The sequence below is a fragment of the Macaca fascicularis genome, chromosome 18 (assembly GCF_037993035.2).
Source record: "Macaca fascicularis isolate 582-1 chromosome 18, T2T-MFA8v1.1".
Taxonomy (NCBI): domain Eukaryota; kingdom Metazoa; phylum Chordata; class Mammalia; order Primates; family Cercopithecidae; genus Macaca; species Macaca fascicularis.
Window position 1 is genome coordinate 66,051,077 of NC_088392.1, and position 20,768 is coordinate 66,071,844.

The window sequence follows — 20,768 nt, forward strand, 5'->3', positions numbered from 1 at the left end:
CTACTTCATGGGTATACGCAAAATAAAAGGGCTTATGTATTTATAAGTCTCTGCTATTTCTGACTCAACCTGATGTTTTCCACAAGAATTGAAAGTAAAAAATGGTCAAGAGACAAGAACAAGAAGGATTTTTTAAAGGGAGGAGAAAAAAAAAACAGATGTATAACATTTGGAATAAAGGAAATAAAACTGTTATTATTTATTTAATGATAAATTTATTTACATTAAAACTCCACATGAGTCTGGGCACAGTGGCTCATGCCTGTAATCCCTACACTTTGGGAGGCCAAGGTGGGTGGATTGCTTGAGCCCAGGAGTTCGAGAGCAGCCTCGGCAACATGGAGAAACCCTGTCTCTACTAAAGATACAAAAATATTAGCTGGGTGTGGTGGTGCATGCCTGTAGTCCCAGCTACTTGGGAGGCTGAGGTGGGAGGATCAATTGAGCCCAGGAGGCTGAGGTTGCAGTGAGCCAAGATCATACCACTGGACTCCAGTCTGGACAATAGAGAAAGACCCTGTCTCAAAAAAAAAAAGAAAAAAAAAAAAAAAACCTCCAAATGAAGCCAGGCACAGTGTCTTACACCTGTAATCCCAGCACTTTGGGAGGCTGAGGCAAGAGGATCACTTGAGGCCAGGAGTTTGAGACCAGCCTGGGCAACATAGCAAGAAAAACTTTTTTTTTTTTTAATTAGCCAGGTATGGTGGTATATGTCTGCAGTCCCAACTACTTGGGAAACTGGGATGGATTGCTTGAGCCCAGGAGCTTGAGGCTGTAGTATAGTGAGCTCTGATCACACAATTGCACTCCAGCCTGGGTGACAGGGTGAGAACTTGACTCTGAAAAAAAAAAAAAGGAAATGAGAAAAAAAGAAAATAAAGACCGAAATGTATCTGTTAAAGAGAATTTTAGAAATACTGGGAGATTTTTAGCAAGGTAGCTGGATATGAGATTAAAATACAAAAGTCATTGCATCTCTGAAGAATAGCAGCAAACAACTAGAAAATTTAATTAAAGAGAAAATGCCATTTATAATAGTCTCAGAGAACATCAAGTATCTTAAAAGAAATTTGACAAATAAAAATTTTAAAGAGTATTAACAGAACTTTGAAAATCTACATAAATGGAGAGTTAGCTAGAAGATAATATCAAAAACTTATCAATTCTCCCCAAATTAAGCTATAGAGACAATATTATGCCAGTGAAAACCTGAATAAGGTTTGAATTACAGTAAGGTAATTCTAAAATTTATATGAAACTTTAAAGGACCAAGATATTGCTGAAGAAGAAGACTGGGAGGAGGAAACTTGCCCCTCAAGGAATCGGGGCTTATTATGAAGCTATTGTAATTAAGGAAAGGCAAAATGAAACAAACAGACCTATGGGACAAAACAGACAGCCCATGCATTTAAGAAGCTTTACTATATAACATAGGTGGTATGTCAGACCACTGGGAAAAGAAGGAATATTCTAGATCCAGGGGGAAATAATAAAATCAGAGTTCTACTCAAGTCACAAATGCAATTCAACTTCACATGAAATAAGGACGTATGTGTGAAAAATAAAACTTCAAAATCTCATAGTAGAAAAAAAGGTGACTACCTTTTAGAACTAAGAGCAAGGAAAGGTTTCTTAACCCAAGATACAAAAAGCATTGACTACAAAAGAAGAGATGGGCCGGGCGCGGTGGCTCAAGCCTGTAATCCCAGCACTTTGGGAGGCCGAGGCGGGTGGATCACGAGGTCAGGAGATCGAGACTATCCTGGCTAACATGGTGAAACCCCGTCTCTACTAAAAATACAAAAAACTAGCCGGGCGTGGTGGCGGGCGCCTGTAGTCTCAGCTACTTGGGAGGCTGAGGCGGGAGAATGGCGTGAACCCGGGAGGCGGAGCTTGCAGTGAGCCGAGATCACGCCACTGCACTCCAGCCTGGGAGACACAGCGAGACTCCGTCTCAAAAAAAAAAAAAAAAAAGAAGAGATGGATAAATCTGACTATGTTAAAATTAAGAATTTTGCTTCCTTTTGCTGGGCATGGTGGCACACGCCTGTAACTGAGACACGAAAATTGCTTGAGCCTGGGAGGCGAAGTTTGCAGTGAGCTGAAATTACACCACTGCCCTCCATCCTGGGTGACAGAGTAAGACCCTGTCTCAAAAAAAAGAATTTTGTAGGCGGGCGCGGTGGCTCAAGCCTGTAATCCCAGCACTTTGGGAGGCCGAGACAGGCGGATCACGAGGTCAGGAGATCGAGACCATCCTGGCTAACACGGTGAAACCCCGTCTCTACTAAAAAAATACAAAAAACTAGCCGGGCGAGGTGGCAGGCGCCTGTAGTCCCAGCTACTCGGGAGGCTGAGGCAGGAGAATGGCGTGAACCCGGGAGGCAGAGCTTGCAGTGAGCTGAGATCCGGCCACTGAACTCCAGCCTGGGCCACAGAGCGAGACTCCGTCTCAAAAAAAAAAAAAAAAAAAAAGAATTTTGTTTCCTTGAGCCCAGGGAGTTGGTGACCAGCCTGAACAACATAGTGAAACCTCATCTCTACCAAAAAAATAAATAAATAAATAAAATATACATAAAGAAGTTTGCTTCATCAAAGACACCTTTAAAAAGTGAAAAGTTAAAACTAGAAGATATTTACAATGCAAAAGTGATAAACAATCTCCAATTATGATTGCCTTCAATTCCTTCTCTCTCTCTCCATGCCTGCCATTTCACCCATCAAAAGGTGGATGCTCTTTGCCCTGGAAGCTAGTCTCTCCTCTTGAATCCAGACTGACTTAATTGTTTGCTTTGTTATAGCACATGTGTCATTCTGGGACATTCAAGCTTAGGCCTTAAAAGGGCTAGAAGATTCTGCTTCCTTCCTCTCAGAAGCCAGCCACCAGGCAAGAAGTCCAACCACCCAGAAATCACCATTCTGTGAGAAAGTCCAAGATATCCAACTGGAGAGGACAAATGGGAGAGCAATAAGATACCTTACATGTTAGTGAGACCTTCTTAGGCCATCCAGTCCATCCTAGCCACCAGCTGAATGCAACTAAGTGAGGTACCCCAACTGACAACCCATGGAGCAGAACCACCCAGCTGAACCCAGTCAACCCACAGAATTGTGAGAGAAAAAACTGTTGCTGTTGTTGTTGTTTGAGACGGAGTTTCGCTCTTGTTGCCCAGGCTGGAGTGCAATGATGTGATCTTGGCTCACTGCAACCTCTGCCTCCTGGGTTTAAGTGATTCTCCTGCCTCGGCCTCCCGAGTAGCTGGGATTACAGGTATGTGCCACCATGCCCAGCTAATTTTGTATTTTTAGTAGAGACGGGGTTTCTCCATGTTGGTCAGGCTGGTCTCAAACTCCTGACCTCAGGTGATCCGTCCACCTCGGCCTCCCAAAGTGCTGGGATTACAGGCATGAGTCACCGCACCTGGCCAAAACTGTTGTTGTTTTAAGCCACTAAGTTTTGGGGGTAGTTTGTTACACAAGAATCAATAACTGATCAAAGAACTTAAAGTCAACAAAGAACTCTAATCAGAAACACATACCAAATTCCTAACAATCCTACAAATCAATAAGAAAAACATAAATAGTTCAATGGGAAATGGGCAAAAGCAGAAATTTCATAGAAGAGGAAACACATATAAACACAATAAACATTTATAAACATAATAAACATTTCAAGAAATGTTCACCATCACCATCATTAGTGACCAAGGCAGACCACAATGCAATATTATTTTATACTTATTCAGTAGACCCAAGTTTAAAGTTTGATGATAACCAGATTTAGAAAACCCACAGTAGGAGTATAAATTGGTACAAAAACTTTGGAAACTGTTTTAGTATTACCACCTAAAGTTGAAATTCACATTTCCTATGATACGGTATTCTACTCTCAAACTCATAAACCAAAAGGAAACCCTTGCACAAATGTGATGGTATTATATTCAACACTATTCACAGCAGCACTGTTCATAAGAGCAAATTCCTAGGAATAACCTAATTGCTCAGCCACAGGAGGGTGGATGAACAAACAGTGGTATATTCACACAATTAATAACTATATAAGCAATAATGAGTAAATGAATATATACAATGAAACAATATGGATGAAACAATATTGATGAATCTTAGCAATATAATATTAACTGAAAAAAGCATGATATAATTTTTATAAAGTTATGAGCAAGCAAAATAAAAAGCACCTACTTTTTAGAAATGCATATAGATGTAATAAAAACTATATAAGAAAAGCAAAGTATTAATTAATAGAGGATTTGGGATTATTATTTCCCCAGAATGTAAGAGACAGAGGGAAAGGGGGTGAGAGGACCATACGCTTAGACATAAATTATTATCCAGGCTCCATGTTTGGTTTTGACAGCAAGTTCATGAATGCTTATTACTATTTAAAATACATATGTAGGCCAGGCTCAGTGGCTTACGCCTATAATCCTAGCAGTTTGGGAGGTCAAGATGGGAGGATCGCTTGAGCTCAGGAGTTCAAGGCCAGCCTGGGCACATGGCGAACCCTGTCTCTACAAAAAATACAAAAATTAGCCAGGCATGGTAGCATGTGCCTGTAGTCCCAGCTACTTGGGAAGCTGAGGTGGAAGGATTACCTGAGCCTGGGAAGTGGAGGCTGCAGTGAGCCATGATTGCATCACTGCACTACAGCCTGGATGATGGAGTGAGACCCTGCCTCAAATATATGGGGGTGTGTGTGTGTATATGTGTGTGTTTGTGTGTGTGTGTGTATGTGCATATATATATGTATGCGTGTATGTGTGTGTATATATATGTGTGTGTGTATGTGTGTGTGTGTATATATATGTGCATATATATATGTGTGTGTGTGTATGTGTGTGTGTATATGTGTGTGTGTATGTGTACATATATATGTGCATGTGTGTGTGTGTGTGTATAGCGATAATATATTCCTGAGCTGGGTCTCTTCCCATACATCTGGTAGTGGGCAGATGTATGGAATATATATTTGTGTATATAAATATCTCATAAACTGAGGGTTATGACTAATCCACAATCTAACTCTGTGCCTGATGTCCGATATTTTAAAAACACCCATAAATAAACAAAGCAGGACAAAAACTGATAGAAGTCGGAGAAGAAGGCTGGGCGCGGTGGCTCGCGCCTGTAATTCCATCACTTTGGGAGGCCAAGGCGGGCGGATCACGAGGTCAAGAGTTCGAGACCAGCCTGGTCAACATGGCAAAACCCTATCTCTACTAAAAATACAAAAATTAGCTGGGCGTGGTGGCACACGCCTGTAATCCCAGCTACTCGGGAGGCCGAGGCAGGAGACTCTCTTGAACCCAGGAGGCGGAGGTTGCAGTGAGCCGAGATCATGCCATTGCATTCCAGCCTGGCAACAGAGCAAGACTGCATCTCAAGGAAAAAAAAAAAAAAAGTCTGAGAAGAAAAGGAACAGAGAAGAGAACTCCCACGTTCAATTTTTCATCCATCCATGCAACAAACCTATGATAATCATCTACTCTGTACCAAATGCCATTCTAGACAGAGAGATGAGAACACCGAAAGATAAACAGAACAAGGGACTGACACTTGGAATTGCACCAAGGCTATTATATTATTGGCCTATTCAGATGGGAAATAGAAAATGTAATGGAAGGGGCTGTGAAGAAAGGAGATAGGACTGTTCCTATAAACAACTAAGCAGAGCTGAGCTCCAAATTTGGCAGTCTCCAGAGAATAAACCAGAAGCCCACAGAATGACCTACCCTTTTTCAGAAGGATGGAAAAAAGTCGTCTCTCCTAGTTCCTAACACTTTTTATGATCCTTCTTAACTAAAAAGGCTTCCACGTGTAATACTTTATAACTGAATTCACAATGTAAATACTATATTCTTCCAAGAAGCTAGAGGATGATTATAGCAGTGCTCCCTAACATAGTTTCTGGGGGGTTTTGTTTGAACATTCATTCATTTATTCAACTCATCCAAATTACCTACCATGTGTAGAGCACTATGTCAGATACTGTGGTAAAAACAAACAAACACACACTAAGAGTTGGATCTGTCCCTAAAGAAAGTTAGTGGGAGAGAAGAGAAGTAACTCAATCACTGCACATTACCACAAGATGCTGGGGGAAGCTAGCACTGGGGTGTGGGAGCCCAGCGAGGAACACTGTGCTTTACTTTGCTTAATCACCAGAACACTGTGAAATGTATATCAAAGTATTCAAAACTTAAAGATGAAGAAACAGCTCAGAGGTGAAGTGCTTCATCTCAAACCACACAGCTAGGTCGTGCTGGGGCCAGGAACTGCGTGTGTGCCTGATAATGTTACTTATGGCCTGGAACGCTTTCCTCCTGGCCCAGCTGCTCTCGTGAGCGACATCACAAGGTGTTGTCTTAGATTTGGACAGTGTGAAACAGTCTTGGAATGACAATTATGTGACTTTCCATACGCCTGCCCACTATCAGATGTATGGGAAGAGACCCAGCTGGGGAGAGAAACCTGTCTGGTGGAGGTTCAGATGAACGCCCTTGTGGCAGGCACAAAAAGCCCAGCAAGATAAGCATTTAACCAACGAATTACCACCTTCATATTGCTACGAACCTCTGCTCCTAGCCATCACTCACTAAGGTTCCAGAGGCCACAGTGTCTCCAGTGCCCTAACCCAAGCCAGCGGGAGGCCTGACGTGTAGAACATCCTGAACTCCCTTCCTAACTTGGGATTGCTCTTTTGCAAAGACCTTGTTCAGAGCCTTCTCCCTTTCGAGAGTCACAAAGGCATGTAGGTGTGGTTACTGATGATTTGGGCAAGTGTTCTGTGAATTTCCTGAATGTTTCCTAAATATACTGGAGTGCGTGGTGAACACTCAGCTCTGTGACTCCCACACACAAGATTTCACGGCACCAGGGGGTAGAAGATGATATCTCTAATGTGCCTGGCTCCTAGAGATAGGGATTTGAGAGACAGCTAAAACGAGGAACTCAAAGTTGGTTCCAGGTATTTAAAAAACACACACACACACACACACACACCTTTTTAAAAAGAAGCAGATAAGCAAATGTCTGCAAAACTCCAGATTCTAGGTGGGGGAGTCCTTTGAACTCATTTCAACTCATTCCTTTTAACTCATTTAACTACTCTACATTTTGGAGTAGAATAGATGGAAATTCAAATCCTGATGGCTACCAGTTACAGCTACGGAATGTTAGTTGAATGATGTAGCCTCCCTTGAGCTCCATTTTCTCTTTATTGTAATGGGTTAATACTGCCTATCTTATGCAGTGGTTTGAAGATTAAATGAGATGTCATCCGTGAAGTAGACACCAGGTGGTGTGATCATACCACCACTGGAAGCACTGGAGTGCTTGCTGGAAATGCAGACCCTTCTGGACTTAGAATCAGCATCTCTGGCGGGAGCTGGGCATCAGAATTTTTTAAAAGCACTCCAAAGGATTCTTCTCCCCACTGCAGTCTGGGAACCTCAGAGGCAATGACAACTGGCACATATGGGTGCACCACCAGCCATAGACAGCGCTGCAGCAGTCATTGAAGTAGCTGCATTGATAGTAGTAATGACAAAAGGAAACATCCATGTGCCAGACATGGCCGCTTGCACTTTATACGCATTAACTCAATTTCCATGGCAAATCTACAAGGTAGACACAAGCATCAGGCCCTTTTACAGAGAAGGAAACAGAGGCACAAAGAGGTGGAGCAATTGGTCTAAGTGATGGAACCAAGATAGAACCTGAGAATTAGCCCAAGAGGGGATGCTGAAGAAGGGAAGACAAGAGACAAGGAAGAGGGGGAATAACTGTCTAGCAGTATGAGGTGTAGCATCTCAATCTGCTGGTGCCTCGGAGATTTAGGCACCACAGAGATTTGGGCTTGGCCAGAAAACATGTATCTCCCCTGCTGGGCACCACCAGCCTATGAGTCAGACACAACCAGGTAAGAAAGATATTTTTAGGCCAGGCATGGTGGCTCACACTTGTAATCTCAACACTTTGGGAGGCCGAGGTGGGAGGATTGCTTGAGCCTAAGAGTTCAAGACCAGCCTGGGCAAAAAAATTGACACCCCCATCTCCACAAAAAAGAAACAAAATATTAGCCAGGTATGGTGGTGCACACCTGTAGTCCCAGCTACTTGGGAGGCTGAGGCTCCCTTGAGCCCAGGAGTTTGAGGCTGCAGTGAGCCATGATCACATCACTACACTCCAGCCTGGGCAACAGAGCAAGATGCTGTCTCTAAAATTTAAAAAAAACAAGAAAGATGCTTCCTTTAGGAAGGAAGATGCTTGCCATTAGGCTTCTCCCTCCATAGACAACTGAGAACTATGTTTTTCTATATTGATGTAATGTTTCACTATATTTACTCTTTCACTCTCCTGGAAGTTGTTTCACACATTCTCCTTGCTCCTCAAACTCCCACCCCCTTCCCCTCACCTCGTGAATTTGCTTAACTTTCTCATCTTCCTAATCTACCAACCTCACAACATCTGTACCCATACACTTGCCTACCACTGGTATGGAGAAGCTCTCTGTGTTCCAAAGTCCCCCTCCCCTGATTCTGACTCTGACTCTCTCTCTCTCTCTCTCTCTCTCTCTCTCTCTCTCTCTCTCTCTCTCTCTCTCTCTCTCACTCTCTCCTCTCCCTCCCCACTGCATCTCAATTCTTCCCTTCTACTAGATCATTCCTTCTACTATAGATCATTCCTTCTACTAGATCAGGATTAAAACAAATGTGCTTGAAACAACCTCGCACTTCCCCTCACTCACTCCGTTTGACCCACACTGACTCTCGCTGTTTCTCAATCACTCCAAGGCTGCTCTCAGGGGTCTTTGCACATGCTGTTCCCTCTCCCAGGAACATGCTTCTGAAGTCTCTCTTCGGCAGTCTTCCCTAGCAACTCCATCTAAAGCAGTGCTGCCCTCTACCTCCGTGTCTGTCCCCTACCCAATTCTCTTCATCCTCAGCAGGAATTGCAAATCATTTTCTTTTTAAATTATCCTCTTTATTGGATTGTAACTGCTCTGAGGGCAGGGACTTCATCAACTTTGCTCACTACTGGCACAGGGTAGGTATCTGGCACAGGGTAGGCACTCAGTATTAGTTGATTTGATTCATAAATTAAAATGGCAGAAACTATGAAATTTAGTTACTCAAGAGTTTTTAACCAGCCACAGGAAGGAATGCAGTAATTGCAGACTGATACCTACGTCACTAAACTCAGTTATTAGAAAGCACAGTCTAATGAAATCTAGACTCGCTTTTTCTACCCTAATGGAAATCCATGTGTTCCATTCCTCAGGGCCTCCCCAGAACCTATTCTCAGCTCCCAACTTCTGACCACTTGCCCACTCTGGCAAGAAAGCTCCACTCATGCCCAACTCAGCTCTTCTATCTCTGGGCAGCATCTCACCAGTTTCAGTGACTTCTCAGGTACTCACCTTCCTTGCTTATCATGGCCAAATTAGAGAGGAAAGAGAAAATGAGAGCTATTCTTGTGGTCACAATATATTTCTTCATTATGATTTATTTCCATTTAAAAAGAGGTTTCCCAGGTAACGATGCCTCATTCTCCTAATCTCTGCACTTCATCACATCTGACCCCTTTTATCAATGTCTTATTTTGACTTTCTTATCAAAATAGATTTCTCAACAATATTTAATTAGAGTTACCACTTACGACTGGGCGTGATGGCTCATGCCTATAATCCTAGCACTTTCGGAGGCGGAGGCAAGAGAACAGTTTGAGCCCAGGAGTTTGAGACCAGCCTGGGCAACATGGCGAAACACCAACTCTACAAAAACTACAAAAATTAGCTGGGCATGGTGGCACGCCCCTGTAGTTCCAGCTACTCAGGAGGCTGAGGTGGGAGGATTACCTCAGCCCAGAGAGTAGAGGCTGCAGTGAGCTGAGATCGTGCCACCGCATTCCAGCCTAGGTGACAGAGTGAGACTGTGCCTTAAAAAAAAAAAAAAAGAAAAGAAAAGAAAAAAGTTACCATTTATTAAACACTGACTGTGTTCCAGATGCATTATGATTTACTCATGTAATCCTCATAATAACCATGTGGTGTCCCCATTTTACAGATGATGAAACCAAGGCTCATAAAGGTTAAATAACTAACTCACTCAAGGTCATCTCTTTGGGAAGGAATACATTTAAAGCCAGCTCTATTAATTCCAAAGCCCATACTCTTAATCATGACACTGTACATCTACTTTAGGCTCCTGGTACCAACTGGTTCCTTCTTGAAAGAACTCAAGAAGTTATTTCTGGAAGACTTACAGCCCAATTTTTCAATGGTTTCCATGCAATCCTCTTCCTTCTACTTCTCTCTCTATTTTCCTGTTCCCTATGTGTAGTGTCGGCATGTTACTGTTACAGGAAAGGGGGCCCGTTCCAGGCCCCAAGAGAGGGTTCTTGGATCTCACACAAGAAAGAATTCAGGGTAAGTCCACAGTGCGAGAAAGAAGCAAGTTTATTAAGAAAGTAAAGTGGTGAAAGAACAGCTACTTCATAAACAGAGTAGGGCATTCCCGGAAGTAAGAGGAGGAACACGTCTTACCTAGGTAAGGTAAGGACAAAAAAAGATCACGGATCTTTAGGTAAGGATAAAAAAAATATTTTATATAGGATAAAAAAAGATCATGGGGAGATGTGCTCTGCTACAAGGGTTTGTGATAAAGGACTAATTTTCTTAATTACTATATTTTGCAAGAATCAATATTAGTATCTTTAAAGCAAAATTAGGAATGCCTTTGTTCTCAAGATATCGGGATATTAGGACACTCCCAAGTCCGGGTCTGTTTAGTAAACATTATCAATCTATTCCCTTCACTGTAAGCATCTCCAGGCTAGGAATACCTAGCTTTCTGGGAATGCAGGCCAGCATGTCCCAGCCTCATTTTCCTAGCTGTCACTCAAGATGGAGTTTCTTTAGTTTGAATAACTCTGACATTACTGTCAGTGGGGTGTTTGGCAACTTTAATGACATGTAAGTCATCTGCTCCAAAGCAAACGCAAGTTTACTAGGTGGGTCAGGCCACATCTAGGCTGCCCAATTAATACCCCAAGCCCAAAGTACTTCCTCTTAGCCTAGATTTATGAAAATAGGTCTTTCCTGGTAGTTTACCCATTCAACCATCAACTACTGATCTATGAGAATCAGACACCTTCCTCAAGGAGATAGTCTGACCCCAACCTGACTCATTCCTCAAACCAGGTTTTTCCCTCTCAGTTCTATTTCAGTTACTGTTTTAACCCCTTTATGAAACAATTACACTGTTTCCTGTTTTCTTTTCCCACATTCCCAATTCCCTCATCTCAACCTTTTTTGGTTTTATCACTCACTTAAATTTTTTTGAGGACCAGAAAAGGTATCAATACATACCAAAATAAAATGAAATCTGTATAAATTCTAGAAATACCACAGAGATCTCACTCAGGGACAACATTCAAAACATGTAACAACAACAGTCATGTGACTTTCTGAGTTCCTGGAACACAGCAAGCATGTTCCCGCCTCAGGGAACTCAGGCCTCCGGGGTCGCCCTCTCCCAACCTCATTGTGAGGCTGCCTTCCTCTCAACCCTCAGGTTTCTACGCCAACATCATTTCCTTCCTTCCTTCCTTCCTTCCTTCCTTCCTTCCTTCCTTCCTTCCTTCCTTCCTTCCTTCCTTCCCTCCCTCCCTCCCTCCCTCCCTTCCTCCCTCCCTCCCTCCCTCCCTCCCTCCTTCCTTCCTGGCTTCCTTCCTTCCTTCCTTCTTTCCTTCCCTCCCTCCCTCCCTCCCTCCCTCCTTCCTTCCTTCCTTCCTTCCTTCCTTCCTTCCTTCCTTCCTTCCCTCCTTCCTTCCTTTTTTCTTTCTTTCTCTCTCTTTCTTTCTTCTCTCTCTCTCTTTCTCTCTCTCTCTCTCTCTTTCTCTCTCTCTCTCTCTTTCTCTCTCTCTCTCTCTCTCTCTCTCTTTCTCTCTCTGTTGCCCAGGCTGGAGTGTAGTGATGCAGTCATGGTTTACTGCAGCCTCAACCTCCTGGGCTCAAGTGATCCTCCCATCTCAACCTCCCAAGTAGCTAGGACTATAGGTACATGCCACGATGCCCAGCTAATTTTTGTATTTTTTCTTTGTAGAGACAGGGTTTCACTATGTTACCCCAGCTGGTCTTGAACACCTGGGCTCAAGCTATCTGCCCACCTCAGCCTCCCAAACTGTTGGGATTACAGGTGTGAGCCACTGCACCCCGGCCATCATCTCCTCTTTTTATCACAGAATCCTGTTTATTCTCTCTAAGGCAAAATAACAACCTATGATTATTATATTTACTCAATGGCTACAGTCTCCCCATGGGACATTAGCTCAGTGAGGACAGGGGCCTTTTCTGCCTTGTAACTATACTTCCAGCCCCTTATATCACCATCCCCTATACCTGGCACATAGTAGATGCCAATAAATATTTGCTAAATACAGAAGTAAATGGACATTACCCACAAGTGTGGGGGCATGCAAGTCTCCAGGCAGCACCGTTCTTATTAGTTGATTGGAATCTACTTTAAGAATCACCTCAAAAGTCAGTCTTCCAGCCTCTGTTGAGCTTCCAGCTGTTAAAGTGGTAAATTAAGACAATGAGTCCAAATGAAGCACCAACCCAGACTATTAACTTACTGTGACAGCGCAGGCAAGAGATAAAAGAGAAGACAGGCTGGGCGTGGTGGCTCACGCCTGTAATCCTAGCACTTTGGGAGGCTGAGGCGGGCGGATCACACGATCAGGAGATCGAGACCATCCTGGCTAACACGGTAAAACCCTGTCTCTACGAAAAGTAGAAAAATTAGCTGGGCGTGATGGCAGGTGCCTGTAGTCCCAGCTACTCGGGAGGCTGAGGCAGGAGAATGGCGCGAACCCGGGAGGCGGAGTTTGCAGTAAGCAGAGATTGCACCACTGCACTCCAGCCTGGGAGACAGAGCGAGACTCCGTCTCAAAAAAAAAAAAAAGAGAGAGAGAAACAGGCTGGTTCCCCAATGTTCCATTTCCCCCCAACACCCACCCCCTCCCACAAATTCATAGATTGAAGTCCTAACCCCCATGACCTAAGAATAGGACTGTATTTGGAGACAGGGCCTTTAAAGAGATAATTAAGGTAATATGAAGTCATTACGGTAGGCCTTATTCCAATATGCCTGGAATCTCTATAAGAAGAGAAGATGGGGACACATACGCATAGAGAGGAGACCACCTGAAGACACAGGCAGAAGGTGACCGTCTACAAGCCAAGGAGAGAGGCCTCAGAAGAAACCAGCCATACCCATGCCTTAGACTTCTAAGCCTCCAGAGCTGTGAGAAAATCAAACTGTGCTGTTGAAGCCACCCTGGCTGTGGTACTTTGGTATGGCAGCCCGAGCAAACTGACACAGGTTGAGTATCCTTTACCCGAAATACTTGAGGCCAAAAAGGTTTCAGATTTGAGATTTTTTTTTATATTGGAATATTTACATTATACTTACCAGTTAAGCATTTCAAATCCAAAAATCCCAAATCCAGGAAGTTCCAATGAGCACTTCCTTTGAATGTCATGCTGGCACTCAAAAAGTTGTGGATTTGGGAGCATTCGGGATTTTGGATCTTTGGATGAGGGATTCCCAAACTGTATGGTGCACTAGTAAGGAAGTCTCAGTGGAGGCACCTGGGAAGAATCTCAGCCAAGGCTCCTGATAAGGGAGCCCCCAGAATAGAGGCTCCTGGGTCAGGAATGCAGATGTGCGTATGAGAGGCTCCTGGGCCAGTAGAGCCTGCATCCTTGACCAAAACTCCCTCCAGAAAATTGCAATGCATTCACTGTGCATCAAGTCAGGTGTAGGGAGGGCAGCTGTCCCCCATGAGGCCTCCCAAGTAAAGCCTTGTAATTGCAAATGTTGGGGGCTAAAAGATCACACAGAGGATTTTGACCTAAAGATGAACTCCTCACCCTCCTCTTCAGAAATCATTTCAGTGGGTGCGGCACGCTTAGCACAGGAAGTTCTTCTCTGTAGCAAACCCCAGTACTTAGTGCTGCAACATTACATGCTCTTTCCTATTTAATCTCCCATGAAGATGGAGAACCACTGCTTACAAACATCTTTGTAATGATTCTAAAGGCCCTTGGCCTCCTCTTCCTCATATTTAGTCAGGTAGTTCTACTGCGGCTTGTTTGAGCTACAATTTTCTTAAGCTGCGGTGACAGTCACATGTGGAGTGGCCAGAGAAAGACCACACCTCAGAACCAAGGCAAGTGATCAAAGAAAACGAGGATGCTTCAGGTAACATTAAGTATAGGAAAGGTTGAAAGAGTCTCTCCTAAGCCAGCACCTGCTCAGAGAGAAAGAATAAAGATTTCATCTATCAGGGTGCGGTGGCTCACACCTGTAATGCCAGAACTTTGGGAAGCCAAGGCCAGTGTATTGCTTGAGGTCAGGAGTTCAAAACCAGCCTAGGCAACATGGTGAAACTCATCTCTACTAAAAATACAAAAATTAGCTGGGTGTGATCACATACACCTGTGGTCACAGCTACTTGGGAGGCTGAGGCAGGAGAATTGCTTGAACTTGGGAGGTGGAGGTTGCAGGGAGCCGAGATTGCACCACTGCACACCAACCTGGGCCACAGAGCAAAACTCCGTCTCAAAAGGAAAAAAAAAAAAGGATTTCACCTGCTCTTAGCATTTCTATCAGAAAATTTTACTTTAACAGCTATATTTTTATTCAAAGAAAAGTCTACTAAGTTTACCTAGAAGATAATGAAATAAATGAAAGAAAGATAACTCAACAAGTTTATAACAAGCTTATTTAGTGATTTTCCTAATGAAGTCTCCCAGAACATTCTGCTACTTTTTCTAGTTCATCAAAAACATTTAGAATTCAACGGCACATTAAAGATACAGTAAGTGATAAGTCGTCACAATAAAATAGGAAAGCAGCCTGGAAACATGTAAGAAAATTTGAAAGTCTGAAATGTTTGCATTCTTATCAAATTACCAGGCAAACTATCTTGCATAGAATCTTTGCCACCAATGTGTTTCATGCACACAAATGTTTTGCAATATTTAGTCTCTGCAAAGCCAATCACAGGACATAGGGAATAGGAGCTTTCATTTCACAATTCCATCCCTTCCCTCCCCTGAAGCAGCCCTCTGAGCCCTCACTAGTAATGAAGGAATTATCCAACCACTGGGTTCTGTTCAAATAGTGGATCCAAGGCTCACAGGTATACACCACCCCCAAACTTGGGCCACCCCACATGCATTAAGCAAGGATCAGGGATAAGACACACACAACACAGCTTACTGCCATAAAGAAGTGCAAATATTTCTTTTTTTTTTTTTTTTTTTGAGATGTAGTCTCACTCTGTCACCCAAGCTGGAGTGCAGTGCTGCGATCTTGGCTCACTGCAGCCTCCACCTCCAGGTTCAAGCAATTCTCCTGCCTCAGCCTCCCAAGTAGATGGGATTACAGGCCCACACCACCATGCCCAGCTAATTTTTGTTTTATTTGGCCAGGCTGGTTTTAAACTCCTGACCTCAAGTGATCCACCCGCCTCAGTCTCCCAAAGTGCTAGGATTATAGGTGTGAGCCACCAGGCCTGGCCTTAAAGATGACTCTTAACGTGCATGATCTCTAAATATTTGTTCAGCCTAGAGCTCTTCTCATTCTTTTTAGGAGCCACATTTTGAGTTATCAGGTTGCAAAGTCTCACAAACCAAGACCCTAGAACTACACACAGAGCCTCATGCAGTGTCGCCTCTCTGCTGCTCTCCCATACAGGAATAACACGCACGCACTGAATGGTCAATACAACTGCTGGTTAACTGATGAAAGCTAGTTACTGCATTAGTTTCTAAGGCTGCCATACAAAGTAGCACAAACTGGGTGGCTTAGAACAACTGAAATTTCTCTCTCACCATGCTGGAGGCTACAAGACCAAAATCAAGGTGTCAGCAAGACTGCCCTGCCTCTAAAATTTGTAGAGGAAGGATTCTTCCTTGCCGCTTCAGCTTCTGGGAGTCCAGTCCTAGGCACTGGGCTCAGTCACTGCATCAGACACAGCAGGGCCACACCTGTCTTCCAGAAGACCGATTGTTGAAATTCAGCTACTTTTAAAATCAAACAGCAATTCCAGCAGGGGGTTGCTCTGATAAGTAAATTCTATGGTGGTGGTGCCTTTTGAATATTTCTTCAAAAAGCATTGATGGAGTGTCTAAGACAAGCTTCCACCAGGAAACAGTGCAGCATACTTTGCACAGGAATTCTTCTCTATAGGGAATCTCAATACTCTGTCCAGACATGAACAGGAAGACAGGGCCCCACCCTCAGGAAGCTCATGATCCTAATAAGGAGACAGACTTGAAAATGAATGGCTCCAAGGTGATGAGTGGAATTAGCAAGGCAATGCAAACTTTACCTGGAACTCAGAGGAAGGAGTAGTCAGCATGCCTGTGACAGCATAGTATAGCAGGTAAGAGCGTGAATTCTGCAGCCAGAGTACCTGGGTTTAAATCTGGCATTACCACATACCAGCTGTGTGATCTTGGACACATCACTTAACTTCTGTGTGCTTCAGTTTCCTCATTTGTAAAAGGAGCATGCTAATTGTACCTCCTTCATACATTCATAAATCGTTGTGACAATCAAGAAGTCAATGTGTAATACGCTTTAGACCTGTGCCAAGCATCAGTAAGTGCTGTCTGTGTGTGTTAAATCAACACCCTGCATTAAGCAGGGGAGCAGAGCCCCTCGTTACTAGACCATTCCTCCTTCTTGCCGTTCTGCCCCCTGTATTTGGTATAACTCCTATACACAGTATGCACAATATATGGTGTAATTTGAAAGTAACAGAGAACTCACTTCTATTTCCCACCTCTCACAATTAAGATATGCATAATCACTTTAAACCCGTATTTCTCTCCAGTTAATATTCATGTGTTAACTCCACATGTATTTTCTGAGCTTCTAGGATGGGAAAACCACTGAGGGAATACAATATGTTTTTGACGCTGAGAAACTGGCAGGACACATGGGACTCAAGAAGCTGGCTTTCCTCAGGGCAGTTTCCACCCTGTTGACATGAGGGATCTAATCAGTGCCCTACTACCTCATTCAAACAGTTCTTTACTGCAAAGCAGAAAAAGACTCCCTGTCTGTGAGCAGATGCAGCCCTGCCCAGGCGGCCCCACTCACCCACTTGACCAGGAATCCACGTATACAGCACAACCACAGGCAGCTCCATTGACTTAGCCCAGTCAGGTGCCACTTAGTAAATCTTTTCCTAACTAGGCAAATGGTTCCAGAATGCTGAGGTTAACACAGGTTTCATAAATGCCTAAACTACAACCAGGAATAAATATATGATCTGGAAAAATGTATTATTGCCACTAAATTAACCTTAAAAATTAAAATCTCCCCCCAAAATGTTATTTGAGCTGATAACAAAGTATCTTTAAACAAATAATATCTAGTTATTAAAACAGTACTAAAACAAGTTACTATTTCTGTAATATAAAAGGCTATAGAAGTCTGTAAGCCAGTGGATTGTTTAGCATGCCAAACGTGTTCAGTATATAATGCACTGTACATTTCTTTTTTTTTTTTTTTTTCTTGAGACAGAGTCTCACTCTCAAGAGCTGAGGGAATTCTGCTAGCAGATCTACTCTACAAGAAATGCTAAAAGGAGTCATTCAAGATGAAATGAAAAGACACTAGACAGTAATGCAAAGCCATACTAAGAAAGAACAGCAGTATAGGTAACTACACATGTAAACATAAAAACCAGTATTATTGTATTTTGGGGTTGTTTTGTTTTGTTTTTGAGATGGAGTCTTGCTTTGTTGCCCAGGCTGGAGTGCAATTGCGCGATCTCAGCTCACTGCAACCTCTGCCTCCCGGGTTCAAGCGAATCTCCTGCCTCACCTTCCCGAGTAGCTGGGATTACAGGCGCCTGCACCACACCCGGCTAATTTTTGTATTTTCAGCAGAAATGGGGTTTCACATGCTGGCCAAACTGGTCTTGAACTCCCAACCTCAGGCGATCCGCCCGACTCGGCCTCCCAAAGTGCTGGGATCACAGGCGTGAGCCACCATGCCTCGCCATATCTTTGGTTTTTAACTGTTTTTTGGTATATTATTTAGAAGACAAATGCATATATAATAACAATAATTATAAATTTATAATAATGAACAACAATGTATAAAGATGTAATTTGCAACAATAACGTAAAGGACAGAGTTATATAGAAGCAAAATTTGGGATGCTATCGAAGTTAAGCTAGTATCAATTCAAACTACATTGCTATATATTTAGGATATTAATTGTAATCCTTAGAATAAGTACTAAAAAAAACTTAAATATGTATAGAAAAGGAAATGAGGAGAGAATCAAAATGGTAAAAATCAATTAAACCAGAAGACAATAATAGAAGAATTGAGAGTAGCCAAAAAATATATAAGGCATATAGAAAACAAGCATCAGAATGACAGAAATAAGTCTTTTCTCATGGAAAAAAAAATTTCTAACAATATTTTCCAACAAAAGATTTACAACGAGTCTTGAACCTATTGTTTAAAACATCAAAATGGGCTGAGTGCTGTGGCTCATGCCTGTAATCCTAGCACTTTGGGAGGCCAAGGCGGGTGGATCACCTGAGGTCAGGAGTTTGAGACCAGCCTGGCCAACATGGTGAAACCCTGTCTCTACTAAAAATATAAAAATTAGCCGGGCATGGTGGCAGGCACCTGTAATCCCAGCTACTTGGGAGGCTGAGGCAGGAGAATTGCTTGAACCCAGGAGGCGGAGGTTGCAGTGAGCTGAGACCGCGCCACTGCACTCCAACCTGGGAGACACAAGAGAGACTTTGCCTCAAAAAAAAAGAAAAAAAAAATCAAAATGTAATACCTTTCTACTAGGAAGTGTTGAATACAACTTGGAAGTGAACAATTACTGGCCAAGTTCCTACTTCTAAAAATATTTAGGCTAACTGAAGGATGGGGTAGAGCTAGAGCTATGGTACCATGATTTAGTGAGCTTAGACAGCAAAGACCTGTACAGTCACATGGGGCCCTACACTTTGAAGGGCCCCTCACTTACTTCAATGCTGTGCTGTCACCATCTTCATATTTAAAATAATTTTTTAATGAGGGTTCTACATTTCCACTTTGCACTGAACTCTGTAAATTATGTGATTGGTCAATGCAGTTCTTCCATTTGAATCTATGTATTTTTTGAGGTAACCCAGTCTGGCCAACATGGCAAAACCTTGTCTCTACAAAAGATACAAAAATTAGCTACACGTGGTGGTGTGTGCCTGTAGTCCCAGTTACTTGGGAGGCTGAGGTGGGAGGATTACCTGGGCCCAGGAGGTGGAGGCTGCAGTGAGCCAAAATAGCACCACTGTACTCCACCCTGGGTGACAGACTGAGACCCTGTCTCAAAACTAAAATTAAATTAAAAACTGAATTGTTATAAGAGCTAAACTAAATTTCTCAAAAATAATTATACACACAATTACATTTGCATATTTGTGTGTTTATAAACACACACTCATAAAATAGAGAAAGCAAAATTATTTGGGACTGTTAAAATTAAAAGTATTTTCATCATTGTTATTGTATCTTTTAGATTTCTCTTTTTGCATGTTTTAAAATATGCACAACACATATCAATATGTTAATACATGCATATAGTTTATAAGTAAATAAGCACGTATGGCACATGTTCAAAAACTTGTCATTTATGGAAGTACATGGTCAAAAGAGTTTCTAAAGCACTAATCTAGTCACCCAATGACAGCCTTGCTTTTTTGGAACCCAAGCTCCAAAATCACTCCCTCTTCCCACTACACTTCCTATTCCTCAACATCCTCAACAATATTTTGCAGAAGAAGGAGGCAATTTGGGCTTAGTGTCGAGGATTTGAAGTCAGGACTGGATTCAAATTCTGCTGACCCTTTGGGAGGTCAAGGCAGAAGGACAGCTTGAGGCTAAGAGTCTGAGACCAGCTTGGGCCAAATAGCCAGACTCTATCTCTACAGAAAAAATAAATAAATAAATAAATAAATAAATAAATAAATAAATAAATAAATATTTGCCAAGCCGGAGATTGCAGTGAGCCGAGATCGCACCATTGCATTTCAGCCCTGGTGACAGTGCGAGACTCTGTCTCAAAAAAAAAAAAAAAAAAAAAAAAAAAAAAAAAAAAACCCAGGCAGTTGCACTCCTGTAGTCCCAGTTACGCCCAAGGCTGAGGCGGGAGGATCCCTTGAGCCCAGGAGTTCGAGACTCTAGGGAGCCGTGATCGCACCACTGCACTCCAGCCTGGCCACAGAGTGAGACCTGTGAGTAAGGGCCAGGCACTGCAAGATGCTGCTTAACCTGCACCTCAATGTCGTTTGCCCCAGCTGTTCGCGGTGAGGCTCGGATCTCTGAGAGCCATTTCTATCTTTGTCCGCCTAAGGTCTCATTCGCCCCCAGTGGATGGTGGCACTTCAGGCAGTGTAGTGAAGTGAATCTTTTCAGTAACATCAGAGTGATACCGCTGTTATAACCTAACAATTCTCTCTTAAAATACAACACAGAAGGTAACTGCTACCAGCTCCTCCGAATAAGGTACGGGAGGTGGGGCAGGAGGCGCCCCTGAACCCTCGGGGACTCAAGCGTGGCGGCACGCTCCGTGGATAACGGAGGCGGGAAGGGCCGAGGCGCCTGCATCTCTTAGAGCGCAGCCTCACACTTTCCCTCCACCTGCCCGAG

At 43.1% G+C, this 20,768-nt stretch overlaps 1 protein-coding gene across 5 annotated transcripts in view; it reads right to left on the reverse strand.

The window, feature by feature from the left end:
- The window catches only part of LAMA3 (laminin subunit alpha 3), a 274,694-nt gene that overhangs the window by 252,764 nt on the left and 1,162 nt on the right, over positions 1 to 20,768 (reverse strand). The window lies entirely within an intron of this gene.